The sequence below is a fragment of the Poecile atricapillus genome, chromosome 23 (assembly GCF_030490865.1).
Source record: "Poecile atricapillus isolate bPoeAtr1 chromosome 23, bPoeAtr1.hap1, whole genome shotgun sequence".
Lineage (NCBI taxonomy): Eukaryota > Metazoa > Chordata > Aves > Passeriformes > Paridae > Poecile > Poecile atricapillus.
The window spans coordinates 1,975,329-1,987,878 of NC_081271.1; the positions used below are offsets into that span (position 1 = coordinate 1,975,329).

Sequence of the window (12,550 nt, forward strand, 5' to 3'; positions counted from 1 at the left end):
GATTTAGGGATAATCCCAGACAGCGGAGCTGCCCTGGCAGTGCCACCTGTCCCCTGTGTCACCTGTGCCACCCCCCGAGCATCACCCCTGGTACCTCTCAGCGCCTCTCCATCAATCCTGCGGCTCCAGAGCTGCCTCAGCAGCTCAGGCAGAGACCAAACCTAAAAATAAAACAAAACAAAAAGAGGTGGGAAAATAAATTAAAAAAAAAAAAAAGGGAAAATAAAATAAATCCAGGAGAGAAGGTCGGAGCTGCTCCAGGTGACATCCAGAGCTGGAGTCTGCTCTCCTGCCTGCTGGAGAACTTCTCCTTCTCGGATCCACTGGATTCCTCCTCCTGATCCTGCTCATTCCTGAGGAATGTGAGCCCCCAGCTCCCCGTTCCTTTGCTCCATCTCCCCACACATCATTAGGCGCCATGCAGATGAGCTTAATTAGCGCGGGAGGATGGGGAGAGGGACAAGGGAGAGGGACAAAAGTAGGAAATCCCTTCCCATCCAACTCCGAGCAGACATAAAATCCGATTAATCCGAGCAGGGCTGTTTGTTCAGATTTATCTTCCCAAATCCATTTCCAGGAGGGCACTAAACATCATTTATGTCGTGAGGAACAAAAAATAAATGAATAATAAATATTATTTAATGTCAATTAATAAAGAAAATAAATTTATTTTGATAAATAAACCGGGGTTAATCAATAAACTGATAAATCCTGTCTGGGCCAGGACCTGCCCTGGGTCCATTCCCGGTGCAATTCCCAGAAATTCCCGGTGCAATTCCCAGAAATTCCCGGCTCCACGGGGGCCTCAGGACAAAGGAACACAAAGCCACGGTGAAAAGCAGCAGCAGCACATCAAGCCACGCTTCCCACCCTCCCAGAATCCAAGGAAAAAGGGGCGAGCACTCGCCCAGTGCTCAGCAGCATCCCCGGAGCGGCTCCGGGATTTTCAGGATCCCGGGATTCTGCTCCCAACAACCATTTATTCCCTTTCCAGGTGAATTTTCACGGACAAATCCAGCCTGGGCTGGCTGATTCGCAAAGCTCCTGTTTCCAGGAGCTCGATGGATTCGCATCCAGGCATTCCTGACCTCAAATCCTTCAAATCCGAAGTGCTGGGATGAGACACGAGCAGCAAAACCTGGGCTGGGCCGGGCAATTCCTCTGCCCAAAACTCAGGAATAATTGCCTAAAAACGGCCTAAAAATTCATTTTCAACATCCCAGCAGGCAGGGAGCGATTGGAGAGGGATGAGGATGGATTCTCCGTGGGAACAACGGAGCAAAAAAAGCTGGGAATTCGGCTGGAATGCAAAGCTCTACCTGAATTCCGCTGCCTTGGCACACAAAGAATCTGCTCCTCTTCCCTCCCGTGGAGGGAATCAAGGTCAGGCTCACACGCTGAATTCCTGGATTCCAAAAATCACCTGGATTTCACCGGGAAGCGACAGCAGCTCCCGGGCTCAGGGAATTAGCGCTTCATCAGCCCGCGCTAATTGACATTTGAAATCCGAGGGAAGGGAAATTGCTTTTCTGGGGCAGAGCCCACTCCAGTCCTTATCCCTGCAGGATAAAATTCCTTGATTTTGATCCAGGGTCTTTTCCAAGTGGATTTGGAGCACGGATGGGCAGGGGAGGAGGGGTCAGGGCTCCAGGGGTACAGCGGGACCTCTCCTGGATATTCCCTCCAAGGAAAACCCATCCCTCGCTTTGGAGGATTCGTGGAATTCATGGACCTGCAATAATTTGGGATTTGCCAGAGCCAGGCGGGTGAAATTCCGAGGGATTCATGGGATGAACAGGGGGAGATGTCAGAGCTCGGCAGCTCCTTTCCCATCTCTCTTCTCTTCCAGGATTTGGAAGTTTTGCTGCTCCAGGCTCGAAATTCCAAAGGCCAGCACACGAGCGAGCTGGAATCCAAATCTCCTCCCATTTGGGAATGGGACAGACCCAGGATGATCCTCAGAGCCCCAAAAATCCCATCCCCACCAGGAGCATCCCAAAAATCCCATTCCCACCAGGAGCATCCCGAAGATCCCATCCCCAGCAGGAACATCCCAAAAATCCCATCCCCACCAGGAGCATCCCAAAGATCCCACCCCCACCAGGAGCATCCCAAAAATTCCATCTGCCAGCAAGAGCATCCCAAAGATTCCATCTGCCACCAGGAGCATCCCAAAAATCCTATCCCCACCAGGAGCATCCCAAAAATCCCATCCCCAGCAGGAGCATCCCAAAGATTCCATCCCCACCAGGAGCATCCCAAATATTCCATCTGCCAGCAGGAGCATCCCAAAGATTCCATCCCAACCAGGAACATCCCAAAGATTCTATCTGCCAGCAGGAGAATCCCAAAGATCCCATCCCCAGCAGGAGGATCCCAAAAATCCCATCCCCAGCAGGAGCATCCCAAAGATTCCATCTGCCAGCAGGAACATCGCAAAGATCCCATTCCCAGCAGGAGCATCCCAAAAATCCCATTCCCAGCAGGAGCATCCCAAAGATTCCATCCCCAGCAGGAGCATCCCAAAGATCCCATCCTCAGCAGGAGCATCCCAAAGATCCCATCCCCAGCAGGAGCAGACCCTCCGTGGGACACAGGACGCCACCCAGGAGATTTCGGGGAGAGGATCCGCCCTCTCCCCCATATCCCGAGGGAAAAGGGGCTGGGATCAGCCCGCTCCCGGTGCCTTCTCTCCAAGCCCGGCAGCTGGGAATGAAAGGAACAGGCTTGGAATTGTCAGCCGGGCATTCCTGACCTCTCCATAGTAACAACCACCCGGAAAAGAACAACAACAACAAAACCCCGCCGCTTCCCTGCCTCCGCCTGGAAAAAAAACCGCAAAAAGAGGGAAAACCGTGGGAATTGGAGGAGATTTCATCGCGCCGAGCAGAGGAAAAGCAGCGGCGATCGCGGCTCGTTTTGTGCCCCCCGCGACCCCGAGCATCCTTTGGGATAACGGGAGCGGCCGGGAGCCTCCCCCAGCCTCATCCCTTCCCCCATCCCGATCCCTCGGGATCTTTTCCAGCCTCCTCCTGCCAGCTGCGACTTCCTGCAGCTGCTGATGGGAGGGAGAGGGGTTGGGAAGGAAATATTCCCCAGCAGGAGATGGCAGGGGTGTCACAGCTCCGGGACAGGGAAAAAGCTGCTTCGGTTTTTTTTTGAAAGACAGAAAAGAGCCCAAATCAGCCTTTTATTTTTATATTTTTATTTTTATTTTTATTTTTATTTTATTTTTATTTTATTTTTATTATTTTTATATTATTATTATTAATTTTTATTTTATTTTTATTTTTATTTTAAATATATTTTTTGTTTTTATTTTTTATATTTTTATATTTTATTTTTATATTTATTTTTTATTTTTATTATATTTTTATTATATTTTTGTTTTTATTTTTATTTTTATTTTTATTTTTATTTTTATTTTTATTTTTATTTTTTTTTATTTTAATTTTTATTTTAATTTTTATTTTATATTTTATTTTTATTTTTATTTTATATTTTATTTTTATTTTATATTTTATTTTTACTTTTATTTTCTTTTATTATTTTTATTTTTTAAATCCTGAATGAAAAATCAGCAGAGCAAGGTGAGGTTCACTCACGTCACAGCTTACCTCAGGATTTTTAATTTAATTTAACATAATTTAATTTAATTCAATTTAATTTATTAAATTTAAATTAATAGCAAGGAGCCACCTGCAAGAGCAAAGGGTCACCCTTCCCCAGTTCCCACCAGGATCCCGAATCCCTCCCCTCATCCCAAAAGCTCCTCTCCTGCTCCCGTCAGACACAGGAAAGCTTTTCCAAACCCTCGGGTTGGGTTTCCAGAGCTCTTTTCCCTCTTTTTTTCGGCCTCCGAGGGAACGGGAGGAGCTCGGGGCAGATCGCGCCTGGGGGAGGTCACAGCAACCCCATCCCTGCCGGGCCTGCTCCGGGAAAACCGCTGGAAAAACGGGATTGGGGATGCTGGGAGGGGGAAAAGCTGAAAATCTGGGATTTGGGAGAGGGGGGTGTGGAAGTACGGGAAATTCCCTTCCTTTTTCACAAAAAAGGGAAAAAAATCCTCTTCCTCCACCCAGTTTAGGAAGGGAAACGCAAACTCCAAGCTTTGTTTGTGGCTGGTCCCAAAAAACCTCGGCATCCCAAAGCATCCCCCTCCAAACGACCACCAGCGAGGAATTCCCTATTTCCTTTTTCCCAGGATTTCTCGGGAATACTCACAGCTCCGGAGCCGCCGCGCCAGCTGGAGCATGGCTGGAAATGCTCCGGATTTTCCCAAATCCTCCGAGCATCCTCTTCCTCCTCCCACTCCCCGCCGGGCTGCGAGCGGCGCTGGGAGCAGCCGGGGTTGGGAATTCGCTGCGTGGGAAGAGGGAAAAGGGGAGGGAAAAAAAAATCCGCGGAAATCCAGCGGGGCTGGCGTTTTCCCTCTGGAAGATGTAGGACACTCAGGGCGGGGAGGGTTTCCCCCAGCTGGGCTCCTCCTCGGGGCTGTGCGTGCGAATTCCCGGCGTTCCCGATCCATCCCGGAGCCTTTTATGGATCCCCGAGCTCGCACTGGATGTTCGGGAACGGCGGCGCTGCTGCCCGCCCTAAAGAGGGGAAAATTCCCAGGGAAAGGGAGGAAAAAACCGGGAAAGGAGGAGATGAGAGGAGGGAGAGACGGGAAAATTCCCAGGGAAAGGGAGGAAAAAACCGGGAAAGGCGGAGATGAGAGGAGGGAGAGACTCTGTGGGAAAAAGGGATGGGGATGGGGAAAATTCCCAGGGAAAGGGAGGAAAAAACCGGGAAAGGAGGAGATGAGAGGAGGGAGAGACGGGAAAATTCCCAGGGAAAGGGAGGAAAAAACCGGGAAAGGAGGAGATGAGAGGAGGGAGAGACTCTGTGGGATGAAGGGATGGGGATGGGGGATCCCAGGGATCAGCGAGGGGAGAGCTCATCCCATGGAGGTCACCCCGAAATGGGGAAAACGGGAATGGCGAGGGCGGCAGAATCCCAAAATTCCGCTCCTGTGTCCCACAGGGAGCTTGGAGCAGAGGGATCTTGGAGCAAATTCCCAAAATTCCTGTCCTGTATCCCACACAGAGCTCAGAGCAGCGGGATCTTGGATCCTTTGGAGCAAATTCCCAAAATTCTGCTCCTCCATCCCACAGGAAGCTCAGAGCAGTGGGATCTTGGATCCAATTCCCAAAATTCCTGTCCTGTATCCCACACAGAGCTCGGAGCAGCGGGATCTTGGATCCTTTGGAGCAAATTCCCAAAATTCTGCTCCTCCATCCCACAGGAAGCTCAGAGCAGTGGGATCTTGGATCCAATTCCCAAAATTCCGCTCCTGCATCCCACACAGAGCTCGGAGCAGTGGGATTTTGGACCTGATTCCCAAAATTCCGCTCCTCCATCCCACACAGAGCTTGGAGCAGTGGGATGTTGGAGCCTTTGGAGCAAATTCCCAAAATTCCGCTCATCCCAGGGTTTTGCTGCCTTGACCTGGTTCTTTCAAAAGGTGTTAAAAGTTTCTTTTTTCTCCTCAAAACGTTGTGGAAGAACTTTATGGAAAATTCCTCAGAGGAGAACTTCCCAGCCAGGGATCCTCAGGGATCCATTGGATGTTCCCAGGCCTTCGGGAATACCCTGGAGAGGTTCTGGAGCTCTGGAAATCCTCGGCGTTCCCAGGGAATTCCGCTCCTGAGCTTTTCCCTCATCAACACCGAGCTCAGGGCTGGGCCCACAGGAGCATCCTTGGACCCTTCCCAAGCTGGAAAAATCCCATTCCAAAGCTGGAAAAATCCCCTTCCCAAACTGGAAAAATCCCATTCCAAAGCTGGAAAAATCCCCTTCCAAAACTGGAAAAATCCCATTCCCAAAGCTGGAAAAATCCCATTCCCAAAACTGGAAAAATCCCCTTCCCAAACTGGAAAAATCCCATTCCCAAGCTGGAAAAATCCCCTTCCCAAACTGGAAAAATCCCCTTCCCAAACTGGAAAAATCCAATTCCAAAGCTGGAAAAATCCAATTCCAAAGATGGAAAAATCCCATTCCCAAACTGGAAAAATCCCATTCCCAAGCTGGAAAAATCCCATTCCCAAACTGGAAAAATCCCATTCCAAAGCTGGAAAAATCCCCTTCCCGAACTGGAAAAATCCCATTCCAAAGATGGAAAAAACCCATTCCCAAACTGGAAAAATCCCATTCCAAAACTGGAAAAATCCCATTCCAAAGCTGGATTATAATAAATTATAATATAAAAATGCATAATATAAATATAAAATATATTATTATTATATATAATAATTAAAATTATAAATTAAATTATATTTAAGTATTTAATTTAAATTTATATTAACTATATTTAGTGCTTAATATAAAAATTATAATATAAAATTATATATAAATATATTATTGTATATAGTAATATAAAATATAAATGAAATATTATTTAAGTATTTAAGTATATTTATATTAAGTATATTTAATATTTAATATGAAATTATAATATAAAATATAAAATATATAAATGTGTAATATGTAAATACATAATATATACAAATATAAATATATAAACATAATTTTATATAAATATATAAATTTATATGCATAAAAATACATAAACATATATTATTACATATAATAATTAAAAATATAAATTCAATAATATTTAAGTATTTAATGAAGTAAATTGATATTAAGTATTTAATTAAGATTAAAACAACAACAACAAAAATAAATCCCAACAAAACCATTTTCCTGCCCACTAAAATTCATGGATAAACACCTGAGAAAAAGGAGGAAAAATGGGATAAAACAGGGAAAAAACGGGGAATTTTAACAAGACAGGAACGGCTCAGCCACAAATCCCAGGTGTCTGGGAATGACGAATTCCCAATTTTTTTGGTGCCTGAAAAAAGCGGATTTTTTATTTACCCCAACCTCGGGAATGAAGGAAGACGTCACTGTTAAAAGGGAAAAAGAATTCAAAATATTCCCAAAAATCCATAAAATCCCTGTAATTCCACATCTGTTTCCATGGGAACAGCAGGGGAGGAGCGGGAATTCCTGAGGAGATTCAAATTCCTGCTTTGAATTCCCTTTTTCTCACCTGCTAGGAATTCCTGGGATGGGGAATGGGGGGAAAGAGCTGCAGGAGGAAGGAAAAAATGGGAATAAAATGGGAATAAAATGGGAATAATCAGCTCGGGAAATGCGGGAAAAGGGGTTTTATTTAATAATGTGGAGGTTGTGGGTAAAGAGGGAAAACAGGGAATTTTTTTGTGGATAAAGAATGAAAATATGGAATTTTTTTGGTGGATAAAGAGGGAAAACAGGGATAATTTTTGGTGGATAAAAAGAGAAAAGAGGGAATTTTTTGGTGGATAAAGAACGAAAATATGGAATTTTTTTGGTGGAAAAAGAGGGAAAACAGGGATAATTTTTGGTGGATAAAGAGGGAAAAGAAGTTTGGGTTTTTTTTATGGATAAAGAGGGAAAATAAGGAATTTTTTATGGATAAAGATGGAAAAGAGGGATTTTTTTTTATGGATAAAGAGGGAAAATAGGGAAAGCTTTTTTGGTAAATAAAGAGTGAAAAGAGGAATTTATTGGAATTGAAATCCATCGCTGCTTGGGGAAATGTTGGAGCATTTCCTGGAAATCCCTGGAAGCGCTGGGAAGGGTTGTGTGGGGTTGGGTGGAACACGGAGATTCCCAGGAGGAGCACGAAGCAGCTGAGATCCCAAAAATCCTGGAATTGAGGCTGGAAAATCCCTGTGGGATCAGCGAGTCCGAGCTGTGCCCGATGCCCACCCTGAGCCCTGAGTGCCACCTCCAGCTGCCACCTCCAGGGACGGGGACTCCAAACCTCCCTGGGCACTTCCAAGGCCTGGCCGCCCTTTCCATGAGGAAATTCCTGCTGCTGTCCAAGCTGAGCCTCCCCTGGCCCAGCCTGAGGCCGTTCCCTCTCCTCCTGTCCCTGTTCCCTGGGATAACATCCCAAATCCCCCCCGGCTGTCCCCTCCTGGCAGGGACTTGTGCAGAGCCAGGAATTCCCCCTGAGCCTCCTTTTCTCCAGCCTGAGCCTTCCCAGCTCCCTCAGGATTCTCCAAACCCTTCCCCAGCTCCCTCAGGATTCTCCAAACCCTTCCCAGCTCCCTCAGGATTCCCCAAACCCTTCCCAGCTCCCTCAGGATTCTCCAAACCCTTCTCAGATCCCTCAGGATTCTCCAAACCCTTCCCAGTTCCCTCAGAATTCTCCAGATCTTCCCCAGTTCCCTCAGGATTCTCCAAACCCTTTTCCAGACATGTTCCAGCCCCAAAATGTCCTCCCTGGATTTAGGGATAATCCCAGAGGACTTTCCCAATCCCACCAATCCTGGTTTTTCCCACTCTCCAGCCCCATTTTGGGATGGTTTTCGGGAACGGGGCCGTGTCCCAGCCGCTCCTCAGCTCCCTCCTCCCCGTCACTGCTGTCCCTGCCTGTGCCAAGCTCTGCTCTTGGCTGACAGCTCTGGAATTTCACTGCCTAAAATTAGGGATGCGGAGGAGGCAGATTCCCAAATTTCCCCACGCCGGGATGTCCCAGTTCTCCCAAGATTTGGAACAGACTCGGATGTTTTTGGTGCGAGGCTGGAGGAGGAGGGTGAGAACGGGATGTGGATCCCACAGAAATCCCAGGCACAATTCCCAGGGGGAAAAGAGGGAAAAGCACGGAACTGGGAGCAGCCCTGAAAAGAGGAAAGGGAAAAACAGGAAAGAGTGAGGGAGAAAAGAGGGAAAACATCTATATTTTTATATATAGATATATATAGATATATAGATATATATGACATAATATTAATAATATTTTTTATTTGGATATGTTTATAAATAGTCCCAAGGCAGCCTCAGGAGCAGCCCAGGGAGGGCTGGCGGGTGATCCCATAAATATTCCCATGGAATTTTTCAACGTTTCCTCATGGAATTCCCAGGAGCAGCCACGGGAACGGGGCAGGAGCAGCTTTCGCCATCAATCCACAAAATCCGGGAGGAATTTGGGGATCCAGGAGATCCCTTCACAATCCCTATTGATCCCAAATACTTTTTAATATTAAATATTCAACGCTCTGGAAGAATTTCCTCCAACGCTCTTTCAGATGGGGCAAAAAAACGAGACTCGAGGAGAAGCCACAGCACGAGTGGAGTTTCGTTCACCCCAAAATCTGCGGGATCTGTGGGATCACCCCAAAAATCCCGGGGCCGCTGAAAAAGGGAGCCCCGAAGGGCGCCGTGACCCCGACGTGATTCGAACACGCAGCCTTCTGATCTGGAGTCAGACGCGCTACCGTTGCGCCACGAGGTCTCGGCAGCGCCACCTCCGCCCCTGCTGCAAAACCCTCAGCGCCAACTTCCGCTGCTCAGCCCCGCCCCGCCCCGCCGGGAGCGCCCCGCACACCGGGGAGTTCCCGCACACCGGGAAGCTCCGGCACACCGGGAAAAAAATTCCAGTTTTTCCCGGGATCGTCCCGGAGCAGCGCCCGCGCCTTTCCCGCGCCGCCCTCAGGGGGTTCCGATCCCGCCCCGCCGCGCTGGCCACGCCCCTTCCCCATAGCTACACACCGGGCTGTACCACCGCCCGCGGGGGGGTGGCGCGGCCATGGCGGCTGCGCGCTGCAGGGGAGAGGAGGAGGAATCCCCCCCCCGTCCCGCCCAGCGGTGGGCTGTGCCGGCCCGGCGGATTTAAAGGGGCCGCGCACGGGGAGGGGCGTGCGGTGAGTTGGGGGCGCTAAAATCGCCTTTTCCCGCCTTTTCCCAACATTTCCCAACTTTTCCTGCCTTTTCACACCTTTTTCCGATCCATCAGCTGAGAGTTCCTGATCCCTTCCCATGGCACTCCCAGGATGCTCCTGGATCACTCCCTGATGCTCCTGGATCCCTCCCCAATTCTGGATCCCTCCCTGATGTTCCTGGATCCCTCCCTGCTGTTCGTGGATCCCTCCTTGGTATTCCTGGATCCCTCCCCAGTTCTGGATCCCTCCCTGTTATTCCTGGATCCCTCCCTGATGCTCCTGGATCCCTCCCTGTTGCTTCTGGGTCCCTCCCCAGTTCTGGATCCCTCCCTGTTTCTCCTGGATTCCTCCCTGGTTCTCTTGCATCTCTCTCTGGTGTTCCTGGATCCCTCTCTGGTTCTCCTGGATCCCTCCCTGATGCTCCTGGATCCCTCCCCAGTTCTGGATCCCTCCCTCTTATTCCTGGATCCCTCCCTGATGTTCCTGGATCTCTCCCCAGTTCTGGATCCCTCTCTGATGCTCCTGGATCCCTCCCTGTTGCTTCTGGGTCCCTCCCCGGTTCTAGATCCCTCTCTGGTTCTCCTGGATCCCTCCTTGGTGTTCCTGGATCCCTCCTTGGTGTTCCTGGATCCCTCCCTGTTGCTCCTGGATCTCTCCCTGCTGTTCCTGGTTCCCTCCCTGATGTTCCTGGATCCCTCCCTGATGCTCCTGGATCCCTCCCTGTTTCTCCTGGATCCCTCCCTGATGCTCCTGGATCCCTCCCTGATGTTCCTGAATCCCTCCCTGTTATTCCTGGATTCCTCCCTGGTTCTCTTGCATCCCTCTCTGGTGTTCCTGGATCCCTCTCTGGTTCTCCTGGATCCCTCCCTGCTATTCCTGGATCCCTCTCTGGTGTTCCTGGATCCCTCCCTGTTATTCCTGGATCCCTCTCTGGTTCTCCTGGATCCCTCCTTGGTGTTCCTGGATCCCTCCTTGGTGTTCCTGGATCCCTCCTTGGTGTTCCTGGATCCCTCCCTGTTGCTCCTGGATCTCTCCCTGCTGTACTTGGATCCCTCCCTGGTTCTCCTGGATCCTCCCCAAGGAGAGCAGGGAGCTGGGAGATTCCCCAGATCCTTCTGGGAAGGGGGAACACTCCAGGAGTCGATGGATCTCGGAAGAAAATCCCCCAGGAGAGCGATAAACCCCGGCCAGCGATGCTCGTTAGGGGGAGCCCAATAATGACTCAAATGAACCCTGGTGGGGTTTTTCCCCCATCTGATTTCCAAAACCTTCCCTGGGAATTTTCCTGACATCCCAGGAATTGCTGTGGGGTTGGTCTGTGCTTTAACAACCCCCGTGCCCTTCCCCACAGCCAATCCCATTCCCAAACACCGGGAATTTCCATTTCAGGGCCCTGTTTGAAAGGTACCAGCCGAGAAAAAGAGGGAGCAAAACCATAAAAACCCCACCATAAAAACCCCCACTCCAAAAATTATCATAAATATTTGATTTATTTGCTTGATTTATTATTTATTAATATATTTATTAATTTATTAATTCATTTATTCATTCATTCATTTCTTCATTCATTTATTAATTTATTTATTCATTTATTTTATTCATTTATTAATCTAGTTATCCATTAATTTATTTATCCATTAATTTATTTATCCATTAAATTATTCCTCTGGAATAGGAATTCCTATAGGAATTGCTCTGCTCTGTTCCTGTGCTTATTTACAAATGTCACTTTTATTTCCCCCTCCCCAAAAACAAAAAAACGCCAAAAAAATAAATGTACAGTAGGAATTCCCATGGCTCCTGGAGCCGGGAGACTCCCGAGGAACATCTTGGGAATCCTTTCCCAAAGAAATCCGGGCAGCAGGGATAAAAAAAGGACAATAAAAAGAGATTTAATGCTTTGATCCGTGTCAGGAGAGGCTGCACGAAGGGTTCTGCCCCTTCCCCTCTTTCCCAGGGATCGATCCAGGCTGGAATCAGCAAAATCCCAAAGCCAAGCTTTAGCTTTAAGCGGGGCTTTGTTGAGTCAGGACCTGCTGCTGAGCCTGGCTTTGTTTTTGCTGTTTTTTTGTGTGTTTTTGCATAGGAAAAACCTGGAGAAACAGGAGAAATCGGAGGGATGGGAGTCAGTCCAAGCTCCTCTCGCTATAATCAGTATTTTTTTACGTATCTCGGTGTCAGAGTGTCCCTCTGGATTTATCCTGGAATAAAACAAGGCTGGAATTCCACCTTTATCTTCACACCCGTGCAGGGATTAATCCCAACTTTTTAAAATCCCTCTCGTGGCCACCACGAATCCTTGCCCAAAAATTAAAGTTACATTCAGGAAATTCCCTTGGAATTCCCAGGAAATTCCCGACTTCCTTGGATTTTTTGGTTTTGGTCCGGAGCTGATCCCAAAGGTCCTCGCCAAAGGTGGAACTGGGAAAATTCAGGAAATTCCCTTGGAGTTCCACCAATTTCCTTGGATTTTTTGGTCCGGAGCTGATCCCAAAGGTCCTTGCCAAAGGTGGAACAGGGGAGGCTGAGGTGCAAAAACGGGAAATGAAATGGAAATTCAGCATTTTCCCAAAGCAACTGATCTGGAATTGCTTCATCCTCTGGAAAACATTTGGAAAAACGCCGAGTTTTGGGACAGCCACGAATTAATTTTGTCCTGTGGGAAGACTGGGAATACCTGGAAGAGAATCCTCCCCTTGGCAGGGAGAAGGGACAGCTTCGAGCAGGTGAATTCTGAGGGGGGAAAAATATTTAAAATGGGGGTTTTTTGGTTAAATTTTTTGAGTCTT

The 12,550-nt window shown here is 48.1% G+C and overlaps 1 non-coding gene across 1 annotated transcript; it reads right to left on the minus strand.

Annotated features, from left to right (window-relative positions):
• Positions 1-9,262: 9,262 nt before the first annotated feature.
• On the minus strand, positions 9,263-9,334 carry TRNAW-CCA (transfer RNA tryptophan (anticodon CCA)). The gene has a single exon. It is a non-coding gene; the product is annotated as a tRNA-Trp (tRNA).
• Between the last annotated feature and the right edge of the window lie 3,216 nt (positions 9,335-12,550).